Here is a 15,897-nt window from a genome sequence, read left to right as displayed (position 1 = left end):
CTAAAATAAATACAGAAACACTGCCACCAATCAGGGGATCTTCATGCCCTTCAAAAGGGGTGTTCGATTACGAAAATAAATTATCGAAATAACTGATAGCTATAACCAGAACAGCCAGGGCTTGGGGTGAACCGGGGAGTATCAAACATATAGAAGCACACTCCAATCTCTAAAGAAAAACAATGGTTTCCAGCCACAATGTAAAGTAATGAAAAACATTTAATAATATGTAAAAATGATTACAAAATTGAAAATCAATAACTCTCAATAAACATTAGAGTTCAATTACCAGAAATGTAAATCAAACTGCAGGATAGGAGCACATTATTCAAGAAAAACTCTATCCTAATAATTAAACTTTCCTGATCTAACTAAAGAAATACTGTCTCTAATCTACCCTAAGATATAATAGCAAGGTCAAAGTGAGTTTACAGTTTCTTTGGAGAGTTCTCTTTTCTTGGTGTCTACTGATAGCTCAGTACTTGAAAAACTGCTCAGCTTCATAGTCTCAGTTGTCTTCAGCAGTCTCAACTGTCTAATTTCAAAATATAATAGTCAGCTGTTTAAAATAAATTATTTTTTCTAATAATCAGCTGTTTAAACAATCTTCTAGCCACGAGGGACATTCTAATGACATCACACACTGCTCAGCTGATTCTCCACACTTCGTATTTTAGAATATCCCTCTCAAACATGCACAGTTAGAACTGTATCAAATCAGTGACAGATTCCTTAAGTATTCTGTTTAAACAGGAAAATACTCAACATTTTAAACTTATTTACATTTTCACAATTAGGCATGCTGGCATACAATACAATTTAATCTGAGAATATGTACAAATCTCCTGCCAGACCTGCTAACACAGATGACAATGCTTTCTGTTACTTCACAGTGACCACAAATGCAGGTCCAGGCAACTCAGCATCATCTGACCCACAACTTTGTGTCATGAAAAGCCACAAGAACTTAAGAACACAGATTAAAATTGATGTTCAAGTGTTGCCTCACCACAGCAGCACATATTGCATCTGATGGCAATTATCCACTAGATGTACATACTGAGCATCAGACACAGCACCATAATCATAATATATAAAACATTATCAAGATATACAAATCTGGCACAACAGGAATCATCAACTTAGGGCACAAGTGACACAGGTATGCATACAGACTCAGATTGTTGTTTTAGTCTATGGCACACAAAGAGGGACACACATCAGTGCAATCTATCCCTATTTCTCCACTATAATAAGCTGCAAATCAAGTAAACAATGTAGGACATACTGTAGAACTGTTAGTATCACAAACCAAATACATCACTGTACAGTATAGATAAAGTTATGTAAGAAATGGAGTCAGCTATTGCTAATAGAACTGTCAGACTCACATGACATCAGACATGTCAATGAACACAGGTAGATGACATTGTCAGTGTCCTGCACAGCAATCATCATTGCCAAGGGGTGAGAATGACAGTACAGGACAGAATGGATCCACTGTCTGTGTTACTCTAACACAGTATAGGGCATCAACACTGATGGCTCACACCATGGTCTGATCTGCCCCTACCACATACGGAAGCACTTTGCACAAGTTACTCCACATAGGAGACTGAGGGGTTGACACCAACATGTGGAGGTGAAGGACCATGAGTATGACTTGACTGTCTGGTCATGATTGCTAGGACCTCAGAAGATGGACCAGCAGTGGAAAGGTGTTTGTGCTGGAGCACAGACACTAATGTCCAATAGACAAGGCTGGTTGTGCTGAGATGGGGGCCTGCCTCTCCCATGGGGCAATTGTCTAAGCACAATCAGGGCACTCAGAACCCTGCTTGTACTATGGCACTACTGTAGTCCTATACAGGCCAGTGATTCTTCAGACTGTGCCACAGATGACATACTTTTATTCTGAGCAGTGAATGACACTGTCACCTCACTGTGTCTGTCCTCCTGTCCTTCATGCAACACAGCCAGCTGATTGCAACATGATTTGTGCACTGGCAAGGAGGTGAACACCTTCTGACACCTGGCCATGCACTCCATCTGCACACCTATGTCTACTGTGTAGGCCAGTAGCAATGTTTTTCAGGGAACTGTCAGCATCATTACCAGTCTCAACTTGCGTTTGTTGGCCAGAGGCCTTATCCTTACCATCTGATGGCCCCTCATTGTTAGAATGGCTGGACAGGTTTCTTTCCATATCTGAGGCTACAACCACATCCACAAGACTGACACTATCTTGACCAGACTGTATCACCATGTCACTGTCATGTATGCCATGGGCCATGCTACCATACTGAGACATATCAGATCCCAAGTTTTGATCACTGGACTGGCTAATGGAGAAAAAAAGTAGTTGTGCTAAAAGAAGAGACAGCTGACACAGACCAGGACAACATGCTTACATCACATGCTGTATATCATTAAATACATATGGCACATATATCTCAGTGCAATGTTACAGATAATACTAACTTAATTAGGTCTTGTCTGTGTATGGGTCATGGAATCTACATAACAGGGAGTTGACATATAGGTTGCACAGCCAACATACAGGACATTTGTGATTAATGCAAAAATAACACACACCCCTGACAAGTCCTTCTGGGAAAATGGTATGGCAGAGTAGGCATGCACTTCAACTATTGCAGGAAAAAATGTCAGTATTATTATTCACATCACTGTCAGCAGGAACCATTGAAACAATATTAAACTATACAGTTGCTTTTACATAGACATACCACTTGTTTATGCACTTGATGATGGTGCAGCCTGCCTTATGAATGGGTAGAAGGACACCGTATTTATGGAGGACAACAACAGGAATAACAGCAATGACATGTATGACTGATAGGTTATATAGCATGCCACTGACAGACTCCTGCTGCTGTGAGTATATGTGTTGTACTGCAGGTTTGGCAGTGGAAAAGTAAAGAGAAAGACAACACAATCATATATGCAGACAACAGAATTCTGATAGCATGACATGTATGCCACAGTAACAGGGGCTACAGATCCTCATGAGCTGGACATTGCACCTATTGGCCAGATGTCTCTGTCTCAAAAATTAGTGACATTAATGTCATGCATCACAGGTCTGCTACACATTGCTGCAAACTATGAATCTGTTGCAGTAAAATACCTGGTCTGCCTCTAATTGTATCTGCATGGCTTGGGCAACCACTGGATGTACCTGAAGTGCGCAATGTTATGTAAATATCAATATGACAGTAAACAACAGTGCTATGACACGAGGCTGAGGAAATGACATGAGGCTGAGGAAATAACAGGCAGTGGTCACAGTAACATAGTATGGTGACCCTCACCTGCTCTTCCCTGGTGTTGTCCAAAAGTCGATGGACATGTGAATATTAATGCAGACAGCATTACACATGTTGGTTGCACTGTTCTGTCTGTACTGCAGTTGTTTAAGTACATGTCATTACATTTATGTTCATCGGCATCACCCTGTGTGTATCTGTGTGCACCATACCTATCAACTTAGAGCAAGAAATCTGTACAAAGCCAAAAATAATGGGGTGTACAAAGGCCCATAACTAGGGACATTTTTAAAATATTGCTCTTGCAAACTTAAAAAAGTTGATAGAATAACAGCTTGTGCATTAGCATGACATTTCTGGAGGATATGAAGTCTGAAACTCAAATGTTTGCTATAATTTCTAACTTTAGTCCTCAGTGATTTGCCATGAAACCACAATGCTATGATAAACAGACCAAAAATATGAGGAAAAAATCTGGACATTCTGCAAAAATCTGGACAGTTGAGAAGTATAGTGTGCCTGATTCAATTCTGCTGCTACAAATCAAAAATGACAATACACGAATATGCACACAACAGCAATATGCAATGATTTACTCTATAGTCATCCATGTCATGCAAAGTAAGACATATATTTGGTCTAGAATGCCTGCTTCTATCCTGCCCCTGGGGATGCATCAATCCTTACTCGCAATATGCTGGGAGGCAAGAAATATTGTGATCTCATTGAGGCGGGGGGTTAGTGATGGTCTACCACCAGTGGCATCCCTCAATCTCTCATTCCATCTTAACCTGTTGGCTGCACAGAGGATCATGTCAGAGCAGCAGCATCATGAGGCCTCATGGGATCTATTGTGACTTCCAACCCCATTAATAATTTTGCTGATGATGACCCACACTTCATTCCTCCATACTGTATTCCCTACACATCCAAGGACTCTCCGTCCATGTTGTCACAGAGCATCTAGTATGATGTAATTTTCCTGTGGGGACAAATTGTCGCCCTTCTGTCTGTTTGCCATCTGAAAGACAGTGATATGCACATGATCATATCCCTGTGGAGTCCTGGTTATACAGGTGATTATGTGGACAGAGTATGTCATTATAAACAGTATGCATTCCTGTGCAATGTAAAAGTCTATGAAATACTGACTGTGATAAATACTCATGTGACATATAAAAAGTAGCAATAATGCCTGCATATATAACAGTTGTAAAATCAACATAACTTGTGATATTTGTAGAGGCTGTTTGTGGGATATGAACCCCTTACACTACATACCTGCTGATTAGAAGTCTAAAGACAACAGCATCATGCTACAAGAGTCTGCATGCACTTCATATTCAAATACTACACACACTGTCATTTGAACAACTTACGGAAATGTCAGAAATCCTTAGTATCTGTAAGCAGGTCACTGAGAGTATGGATCCTTTTTATATTGATCCAGTAGTTAAAAGACTTGTGTTAAGAACATTCAATAAAGAAATATCTGTAACAGCAAATGACATAGTATGTCTGGATGCTGTCGCAATCTGTAGGTTTCTGTACTTACACCACAGAGTGTATGGAGTTAAATGTAAACATATGGATGATCTGTAAATACATCTTTATGTACTATTCACTTTGGATATGTAAATCTGTCTATAAAACTGCATATGAGCAATTAATGTATGTTCTTAATGCAGATGGCAATACCTGTATGTATATAGGTTATTCAGACAGAACTTAATTAAGTTACAAGCAATTGTCTTAAAGAAAATAACTCTAAACAGGTGCAATTGATAATGAGTAATGTTAACAAAGTGAATATCCCCCCCCCAAAAAAAAAATGCTAGCAGGTGGCAAATTACCTTATCAGCTTCCTATGACTCAGGTATCACTAAAAATGAGAGCACCTAATATGCATTCATCTTTAAGTACCACTTGCACAACCATACATAGTTAATGAGGTTCATTAAAATTCCAGGTTTTGGAATCCCGTTCGCACACCTCTGCATAAGTCCCCAAAATATGAACCAATAGGCAGGTGGTCTGTGCAAGTACCAAATAGATATCGATAAATGGTACCATATGTACTATGTCCCTATTATCTTCTAATGATCTGATAACACGACACTTTTAAATAATGATTTTGATACATTTATAGATCAGATCATTGCTACCTGTTAACTGAGTGTGACCTCAGTGAGCATTTTTTTATTTTTCCATTTCAAATACATTTTCCATTGGACTATCAAGATGGCTACTTCCAGGAGGCTGCAATGTGTCTGGGTGCCAATTGGACTGAGGAAGAGACCATATAGATGCTGTTCATCTATGCTGGAGTGGAGCATTGGATGAGAGGCAGGCCAAGGAACTTTGTGATGATTGACATCTGGAACATGACTGAGATGGAGTACCCATGACATACAGGGATCTACCAGACAGGAGTGCAGGTTCACTACTGTTATGATCACCTGCATCATAGTGACACAGAGGAGCTTCATTGGAGGGTTGCTGAGGTGCGGAGAGAGCTCATGTATCCCTACAGTCAGTAAGCGTCACTATCCTGCACATAGCTGAGTGTTACTACAGAATTTAGACATATAGCTGTCCCAAATACACAAGACAGATGACTTTTACAACCATTAAGCAGCTGTTCTGACAATTAGCTCATCTGGATAATTGCAAAACCATGGTGACTGCTCTCTGTATAAGTATGGGTTCTATTCTCATGCTTTTAATTTATTTAAGAATGTTTATAATATACACAGTTTAGAACTTTGTAGATGTACATCTTCTTTCCCACATAAAAAAGCACAATTTCAAACATCCACTACCCTCATGTATCACTAGCACCTACAGCACCTAGGCTGCTGCTGGCTACACATTTCCTAATTTTGGGGTGTACTGCGACAGTAGTGCCTCCTCTAGTTATATATGCCTTAATAATAACTCATAAATAGCTTATTTACTTCCTTCCTCTTAATAAAGTGAACATTCTTACCACAGTCCTCTTTTTTTTAAGCCAAAAGGAATTCCTGTCCGAATGCTTAGATCAATGGTTTCATTTATGTGTTGATAGCTGTTATTTCTTTAGATTATAAAGGCCAATAAATGTCAGAAGTTTCCATATTCTTCCATTATCTACAAGAATATAACTTAACACAAACAGTACCTGTTTGTTAAGAAAAAATGTGTGCTGGCTGTTAGCTCACCCTGTAAGGAAACCATTGAGCCTGCTTATATTTTGGTGGGCTGTGAGTTTACCTCCACATATGGGAAACATATCTTTAAATTGTTATCTTGGTTTATTTCACAGATACTTGAATCTTCCTTTCTATGCAACTGCTTATTGATATAAATGTTTATTCTGTACATGGTTATTAAAAACCCAGTTATTCATCGAATTCCTATGAATTATTTTGTAATTCATAATGGTCTGTTAGCAGCTTTTTAAGTGCAGGATTAATAAAGCTTGCTACAGACTGTTATATGTCTGACAATGTTTTGTGGAATGTGGTATTATTTTCAAAAGTACTATCTATCAAATGTAGTTTTATCATTCAGTTCACTTCAACAACCATCTCATCCTTATCTTTTGAGGAGTCAGAGGGTCAGAGTTACATTTGAAATGCACAGCAGGGAGATACATGGATGTATGCATTTGCTTTGTGATGTGTACTTTGCCAAGGAGTATCTTTAAATGAAATCCTGCAAACATACTTTACTGTGTCCCTGATGTACAGCACCTTTTATGTTCTTGTTAACAAAAGCTCTGTGATACATGACACTGTCCCATTCTCTGAGAAATGAAGTTTTTTCGTTGCTGTGCATACCTCTCAACTGTACAGATTTTCACCTTATATTTTTGGTCCATTTTTCATGTCAAATCATTGGCAAGTCATTATAGTTGAAGTCAGAAAATAATGACAGACATTTGAGTTTCAGACTTCATACCCTTCGGAATATTGATACTAACACAAATCATGTTATTCTATCAACTTTCTAAGTTTGTAAGAACAATATTTAAAAGTTGTCCCTATTTTTGGGTCTTTGTCCCCCCATTATTTATGGATTTGTCCAGATTTCTTGTTCTAAGAGGTTGAGAGGTAATGGTTGTGACCACAGTGTTGACATGAAATCATTCTTGCTAAATATTTACCTACATGCCCAGCAGGTGTTCTTTTTTTGAAATCCTAAGCCATGATCTATATTAGTGCCCATCCAGGTGATGTCATCACCCCAAGTTTTTCACTGCAATCAGAACACCCTACTTAGCTGAGATGTATTAGTTAGGCAGGTAGGTGTTAATGTTAAAGTTTTGATGTATATTAGAGCTGCCAGTTTGAATCTCATATCCTTCAATCTCTGTTCAAGAATGTAAAAGCCTATGTGTAAACTTGCAAAATGGGGATGCTTATTATCTGCTGTTCTTCAGCAGTAAATTTTCTATAACCTGGTCAGAGCAATGTATATCCATGTTATTTGAGGACCTCATCATTCACTGTTGCTTTTTTCTTTTTTCAGGTTAGGAAGACTGGAGCCAGAATAGAGCCCTGTAAATCGAGCAGATGCACAGGTTTGAAGAACAATGAAGGGAGTTAGGTATGTTGCTTTATTTTTCTGAATAACTGAAATTCATCTGATCCTTGTTACAGACCTGTATTTTTTAAACTACCATGCATATTGCTTAGAACGCCTGAATGCCAGTTATGTGTCAGTAAAGTAAATGCAATACCTGTGCTTAACAGGCTGATTCAAATCCAAATATGTGGAAATATCATTTAGCATCAAGGATTGCTTTCTGCAGATAGTTTTTGAAATGTAGGCCCCAACCTAAATGACAGTTGGACTTCTGTATTTGCTACACATATGGGGAGGTGGCTGTTTATATATATGTTTATAGTGTTTTGATTGGTGTTTATACTGCATTGGTGGGTATGCTTGTTTTTTTTTTGAAAATTTATTTTTATTGTATTGTTTTCTACAAATACAAAGTAAAAGAGTACAAAATAATACAGACAATACAGCAGGTATAACATAGATGAGTAAAGGTAACCAAACCTTTTAGAGAAAAAAACATTTAAACATTTGCAAGAAACTTTGAGACTAATAATTGACATGATTACAACATATCTAGGGGTTACAGTAGAGCAGAGTTATGGTAAAAAGGTATTAGGTTTGTATATGCAGGGCACCTGTAATTGCCCAGAATGGAAGAAAAAAAAAAAAGAACAAAAGAAAAAAAAACTTAAAAGCTTACAAAAACTAATTACATATTTACAGTATATGCAGTGTTGGAAGCCATCCTTTTGTTGTTATCCCAGAAGTGTTATTTATATGTCAGCAATACAGCTATTTATGTTCAGTAACATAGAGGTTTTTATTTTATATCAGCCACCTGCTTGACATTTAACTTTATGTATTCTGTATGCTTATCAAAACTGTCTCTAGAAGAGAATTCCAGTATGTTTGAAAGTAAATTATTTTGTAATACTTTTAGTAGCTAGTTTGTGGGAGGTGATATATTTAACTGCCATGTCTTTAAAGTTGTTCCATGTGATGTTTTTATTGTTGACTCAATTCATGGAAATATAAAATTTGAATAGTGCGCATACTGTAACTAAAATAGGCTTGCGCATTCCATTGATTGAGCTAGAAATTATATGCAGAATCATTGTTTTCCAAGGGAGTGTTTTTTGCGTATCCAGCTTTTTCTAGTTGCACTCTTAAAGAACACCAGAGCTTGGAGATTTTCTCACAGCTCCAGAAGATGTGGAGAATATCCATGTCTTCCCTAGTGCAGAAGGGGCACAGTGAGCTTTTTTTGTAACCAAACTTTTTGAGAACAGCTGGGGTACAATATACATTATTGTTAATCATCAGTTGTGTGTATATGAGGTTTTTGAAAGGTGTAAGTTTTAAGGTATTGTTTATGGCTTCTTGCTTTTGTATTATTTTGATTTTATTATTTAAGTTTTCCCAGTATCTTGAGTAGAATAGCACGGATTTGTGTTTTAGCTCATTTACTACTTTATAGGTTTTTGAAATAATTTTTTTCTTTAGCTGTTAGAGCTTTAATTATGTTTTGGGTGTTCTCTATATTTTGTATTTCTATTTTGTGTTTTGAATTATTTAGGTTTATTATTGATATCAGTTGTCGAAGAATGTAACTATAGCTAGCTGTTGTCTTGAATTTTTCTCTTAGTTTATCAAGTGGATCTTCCTTGTACTGTAGGATATCCCATACTATTAATTCTTTAATTATTGGGAATGGTAGGATATCCCATACTGTTAATTCTTTAATTATTGGGAATGGTTTGAGAGCAATCATTTTATTATTTAACTTAATATCCGGGTTCATATGTATAGGTTGTAGCAATACTAACAAATTCTGCAGATTTATGGATAGAAACAGAGATTGGAATGCAGTAATACCATTTTTAATTATTTGGTGTAGTTTGTAAAAGGGTTTTTGTTTGGGTTGGAGGAAAGAAACAGCTTTGGGATTTATGTTTATGGAATTTAGTAAATTTGCACATATTTTGACCCATATCGGGTACCAAGTCTTTTTTGAACTATCATATTCCGCAATTTGTATCAACCTGTTTGCTTTTATAATAACTGACTAAAATCTGGTAGCCCTAGCCAACCTTTTATTTTTGGTATTATAAGGTTTTTTTAGCTTATTTGTGTTGTTTTAGGGTGCCATATGAATTTGGATAGGGCCTTTTCCATTGCTGTAAGTAGTTTTTTTGGTAAATTGAGATTAATAGAGTTTAGCTAAACTAGTATTTTGGGAAGACTATTCATTTTAAAAATGATAGATTTAGACAGAAGGGATAAGTTTAAGTTTTCCCATCTTAAGATGTCTTTTCTAATTTTATCCCATGTTTTAGGAAATTTGAAATATGCATTTCTTTGTAGGTGTGAGAAAAGTTTATGCCTAGGAATTTTAGCTTATATGTTAAAGGTATATCACCTAAAGGGAACTATGCTGCATTATGATTTATGGGGTTGAGAGGGAATATGGAGGATTTTTTGGGGTTCATGTTATAATTTGCTACTGTAGAAAATTGTTTAATTGGGGAAAGTATTTTTGTTAAGTCTGTATTTGGGAGTTCGAAGTATAAATTTAGGTCGTCGGCAAAAAGCTGAGTATTTTACTATTGTGTTATAGACCTTTGGGAAATGGTGGTGGTGGGTATGCTTGTATGTGTTGCTGTATCTCTCAGTGACTCAGCCATTGTGCATAGCCTGCCCATTCATAGATTGAATGAGCATCTGCTGAGTCACTGCTCACACAGTTGTTTGCAGACTGTATGGCATATCTTTCAGTTCAACATTGGTATTGTATCTGTCTACATCATGGGTGTTTTTTGTTACAATGTACTTGAATCCTGTGTTTGTGGATACCTGCTCAGATAAGCATTTCCTTGAAACATTTCATAATCAGCAAACATCATCAGAATATTTGCATTTTTCAGGCTGATTGCTAATAATTGTAGGTGTGTCATGCATACAGTTGTACTAATACAATACTGTTTGAGCAGCATATAATAGATTTACATGAGACACAGGCTGTGAAGACTGAACATTATAAACACTTGTTACTGTTATTCATGATGTTGATGTGGGTTCAGACAATTACCATGCAGTCTGGATCAGATGTTTGTCATATGGCTTGCTTACTTTTACAATATTGTGAAGTAAAAAGTGTCTTCATTAAACAAAGTCATTTGGTAGCTGTTCATATGACTCATTACATGCAGAGATTACAGTTTACATTCACACAAATACATATCTGATCTGCTACGGGAAAAGAAATGGAATAATGACATGCTGACAGACACTCTGATGAACAGTTATTGAGGCAGACAAATTATTAAACTGTGCAGGTCCCAATAATAATAGCTTGATATTTACAAGCTTTTATTTTGTCAAATTTCAGTTACAAGTCAAGGAATCATTGAATGAGTGCATTAGTGTAGGAATAGTTCATCCAGTATATGGTGGGATAGTTGAAGTCACCAAGGATGAGGGTGTTAGGGGGTACCTAGCTAGAGTCAAGTAGATCCAAGTAAGAGGAGTGGGTGTCCTGAGTCATGGAAGGGGGTCACTGTTGTTTATGATTTTATTCAAATGTCAGTAAATCTTACATGTCCTTGCGTTGTGTATGCTTGTCAAGCTTCATGCTGGCAAAACTTCAAATGTCCAGATGATGTCATGATTCCCATTGGTTAGCTGTAGTATATATGCCATTTCACAGCCTTGATTGAATTGTTCACACTGGTGATGGGTACATTCTCCATGACATGACTGAGTTCGCAGAGTATGTGTCCCAGGCAGGCATGACCCTAGCCCTATGCAGCATCCTACCTTCACCAAGAATGTTACCACAATACCAGCAAAAATATTTGGCTTCAACAATTGGCTTAGTTTCTGGTGTTATTCCAAGGGGATCTAGTATCTCTCTGCCTGGGTTGACATGGTTGTCAGGCCTTGTTGCTTTGCCAGAGATGGCCTCCACCTGTCACCACAGCAATTCCGGATGATCCTGGCCAAGGCTCTCACATCCCCATTGTGCCTTTTTAGGCAATGTCCCAAAGACAAATCTTCCAACATACATGATCAATCAAAAAAACAAATTGAAGATCATGCTGCTAAATGCTAGGAGTCTTAACCTGAAAATGCACTCATTGCAGGCTGTTCTTGCACTGGAAAGTGTTGATGTCTATGCAGTCACAGAAACCTGGTTCAGGGCTGTAGAGAATACCCCTACCTTACCAGTCTATACCTCATTGCACACATTCCAACCTCAAAATGAAGTCAAGAAGACTAAGGGTGGTGGAGTATCTGACTTCATTAAGGAGAGGCACACCTCCAGACTGGTCTGCTAGCATAATGCTCTGGAACTACTCCAGGTGCAACTGATAGTTGGCAAGACACCCACCCATGTTATAAGTAGCTATAGACCCCCTTCCATGACTCAGGACACCCACTCCTCTTACTTGGATCTACTTGACTCTAGCAAGGTACCCCCTAACATCCTGATCCTTGGTGACTTCAACTATCCCACCATAACTGGATGAACTATTCCTACACTAATGCACTCACTCAATGATTCCTTGACTTCATCAATTCTAACTCACTATACCAGCTCGTCTAATCCCCCACAAGGGGAGATAACATTCTAGACTTGGTTCTCACCAACATGGGTAACCGCTGCACCACACCCATAGTATGGTCTTCCATGATGAGAGCAGATCATTGGACTGTCTCGTTCGAAGTTTCTATCCCACCCGTCCCCCACCCAGCCATAATCAAGCTAAAAAAATTCACAAAAGCTGACTACATCCTCCTAAGGGAGGGTATCAGTAGCTTCACACCACCACCCCCCCCCCACAGAGGATGCAGACAACTATGCCGAATAGCACCTGTACAACTACATGGGCTCAACAATACCCAACAGAACTAAAACTTGCTCCTCAAGGAAACACAAACCTGTTTGGTAGACATCTTCTATCAACAGGCTTTACAACAAAAGGAAGAAACTGCTGTCCGAGGGTAAAAAGGAACAAAGTCCAAATTGGTAAAACTCCCTCCTTAGCCTCAATAAGCAAATTAAATCACTAGTGAAAACCTCCAAAGCCAATTATGAATCAAAACTAGCCTTCAAAACAAAGGGAAACCACAAAGCTTCTACAGTTATGTCAGAAACCTCCATGGCAAAGCCCAGGTTTGTTCCAGATTAGTAATTAACAGTATCACTTGAACTGATCCTGTTGACTTATCCAACCGCTTGCAGATAGGTTCAGTGAAAAGTTCACCGCTTGTCCCCCTCAAAGACTCTTTCAACATCTCTGATACTTGTCCAGCACCTCACATCTCTGTAGATCAAGTGTTAAAGGCCCTATCTATGGCAAAGAACACAGGTTCCATGGGAACTGATAGTATCCCAGGATGTATTCTGCACCATCTCCAGACAGAACTAGCTTTGCCATTGAGCACCCTATTCAACCAAAGCCTAAGTACAGGCTTCATTCCATCAGAGTGGAGAACTGCCATTGTCATCCTCTTGCACAAAGGGGGTGCCATTACTGACCCTGGAAACTATCACCCCATTAGCTTGAGAAGTCTGATCTGTAAAGCCATGGAGCATATTATTATGGATCTCATAAATGAGGACATAGGCAATCTCCAAGCACTGGACCCCACCCAGTTCAGATTCATCAATGGCAGATCTTGCCTTTTGAACCTGGTTGACTACTTTGTGACTGTCACCAAAGCCCTGGATGAGGGAAAGTCAGTACATGATACAACTTACCGTGACTTGGCCAGGGCCTTTGACACAATCCCCCACTCAGGCATCATGGCCAACTGGCTCACCGGTAGAACCCTCAAGGTCAGAATAGGGCACCACCACCTCCTATAGCAGACCTGTTACTAGTGGAATTCCCCAGGGATCTGTCCTGGGACCCCTACTGTTTGGCATCTACATCTCAGAGGTCCAGGCAAAGGCCTGTGGATGACTGTAAGTTGGGTGCTGTCAATGACTCCCCAGATGATGTTAACACATTCCAAGAGGGTCTCATAGCAACTAATGACTGGTGCCAAAGTCAATGCCTCAAGCTAAATGCAAAAAATGTATTATCATACCATTCGGCAGAAACACAGCCCCTACTGACTACCACATCAACGGCAACCCCCTAAACACAAAACCTGTGGTGAGAGACCTAGGTATTCTGGTTGATAATAATCTGACATTCAAACATCATGTAGTGGTAGTGGTCAGAAAAGCCTTTTACTTGGTTCATCACATAAGTAGAAGTATTGCATCCAGAAAAAGGGAGGTTATTACAAGTCTATACTCCTACCTTATTAGACCAATAATTGAGTATAACACCCTGTTTGGGATGTACCTCTCCAAACATCTGCACCAGTAGGAAAGTCCACAGAAATACCTCACAAAGAGAATCCATGGGCTCCAACACGTCTCCTATGCAGACAGGCTCAAATCACTATCTCCCTAATCGGTATTGTACAGATTGCTCAGAGGTGATCTGTGTCTCACTTACAAAGCAATTTCGAACCCTGCTCTACTAAAGATGTTCCATATCCATAAAACTAACTCCTCATGCATTATCTACTCAAAAGACCTGAATCTAAATGCAACATCAAGAAAACCTACTGGAGAGACAGGTTTGTCTCCCAGAGGCTGTCCTATCTTTAGAATAGACTTCCCATACTTATCAAACAGAGTACCTTGCTGACTCTCATCAAGTGCAACCTTGACAAGTGGATAGGAAACTACAAATTTGTCACAGGGGTTCCACCTGTGTCCCACACTGACAGGGGTGACAAGTGCTGACTGATGTTTCTTTTTGGGATAAACTCTTGGCTAGGCTTGTAAGGGCCCCAGGATGATTAGCCTAGTAATCTCCTATGATCCTATGATCCTATGTTCTGTTATTGGTCATGTCCAAAACTATAAATGAAGTGACATATGGAATGTGTTGTGTGAATCAGGAGACATTCACTAGCAGCAATTGTGCTGATTATATTTTTGCCACTTACTAATATTTGCAACATTTCAAACTGAACTGTGATTCAAAGAATACCTTTGATGGATGCAACCACATATTAAATGTCATATTTGTATTTGCAGAACTCACACATGGATGGGATGTTAGTTAAGTATGTTAGATTGCAAATGTGCACATCAGTTTCAATTTAAGGCCAGCTGTGATCTTCATTGGAATATGTGTTGTGATAGGCATTTGCTTTTCATTTGTCATGTTTCGCAGCTCATCCTGACAGAGCATGGGACCCTTGTATGATTAACAATCAGACAGAGATGACAAGCACATGCCAGGCCACTGCATGAGTTCTTAGATAATGACAATGATGACGGAGATGATGAGGAAGCTGGACCAGCACCTGCCAGTGTCATCATGTCTGCTGCTCTCTGGAGGAGACGACACCAAGACTGAAGCAGAGATGAATATTGGGACAATATCCAGGAGGCTATGACTGATGTGCTTGAAACAAAGATCAGAGGCACGATTGGACAGTCTTCCTGGATATGGAATGGGCTATGAGTGACTCATTCAGGGAGATAGCCTGTGAAGTCATTCATGAGGCCCCATTAGCCTGGTCCATCCAGTCCGTAAGTATTGTCTGTGTGCTCCAGTTGTGTTAGGCTGGCAGCATGCTGATTGCCATATAATTGATTGGACTGTATGTGGACTGCTGTGCATGCATACCAAGTAGTTGAAGTGCTTATGTGTTATCATCGTGTGACATTTAATGATGCTTCAATGTGCGCATGGCACACATTAAGACATTACACTTTCATCACACATGCAGGTGTACATGCATTGTTGCAGCTAATCTGCAGATAGTGCTGCAGCATTTAGCTTGTAAGCATGTGTTTTACTGAGGGAAACAGACAGCAGATGTTGTCCATACTCCAGCAATACCACTGTGTTATGGTTCATATTTGTGCATTGCCATACTATGTATGTGCAACAGAAGGACATGTCATTTTCCATTTTGCTTGGATAACAGTTGTCATACTGTCCCACTGGCATGAAATGGTGTCTGCCATGTGTTGGCAATACTG

Source organism: Protopterus annectens, chromosome 3.part1 (genome assembly GCF_019279795.1).
Source record: "Protopterus annectens isolate FY-2018-M chromosome 3.part1, PAN1.0, whole genome shotgun sequence".
NCBI lineage: Eukaryota > Metazoa > Chordata > Ceratodontiformes > Protopteridae > Protopterus > Protopterus annectens.
Note: the sequence above shows the minus strand (reverse complement) of the source record.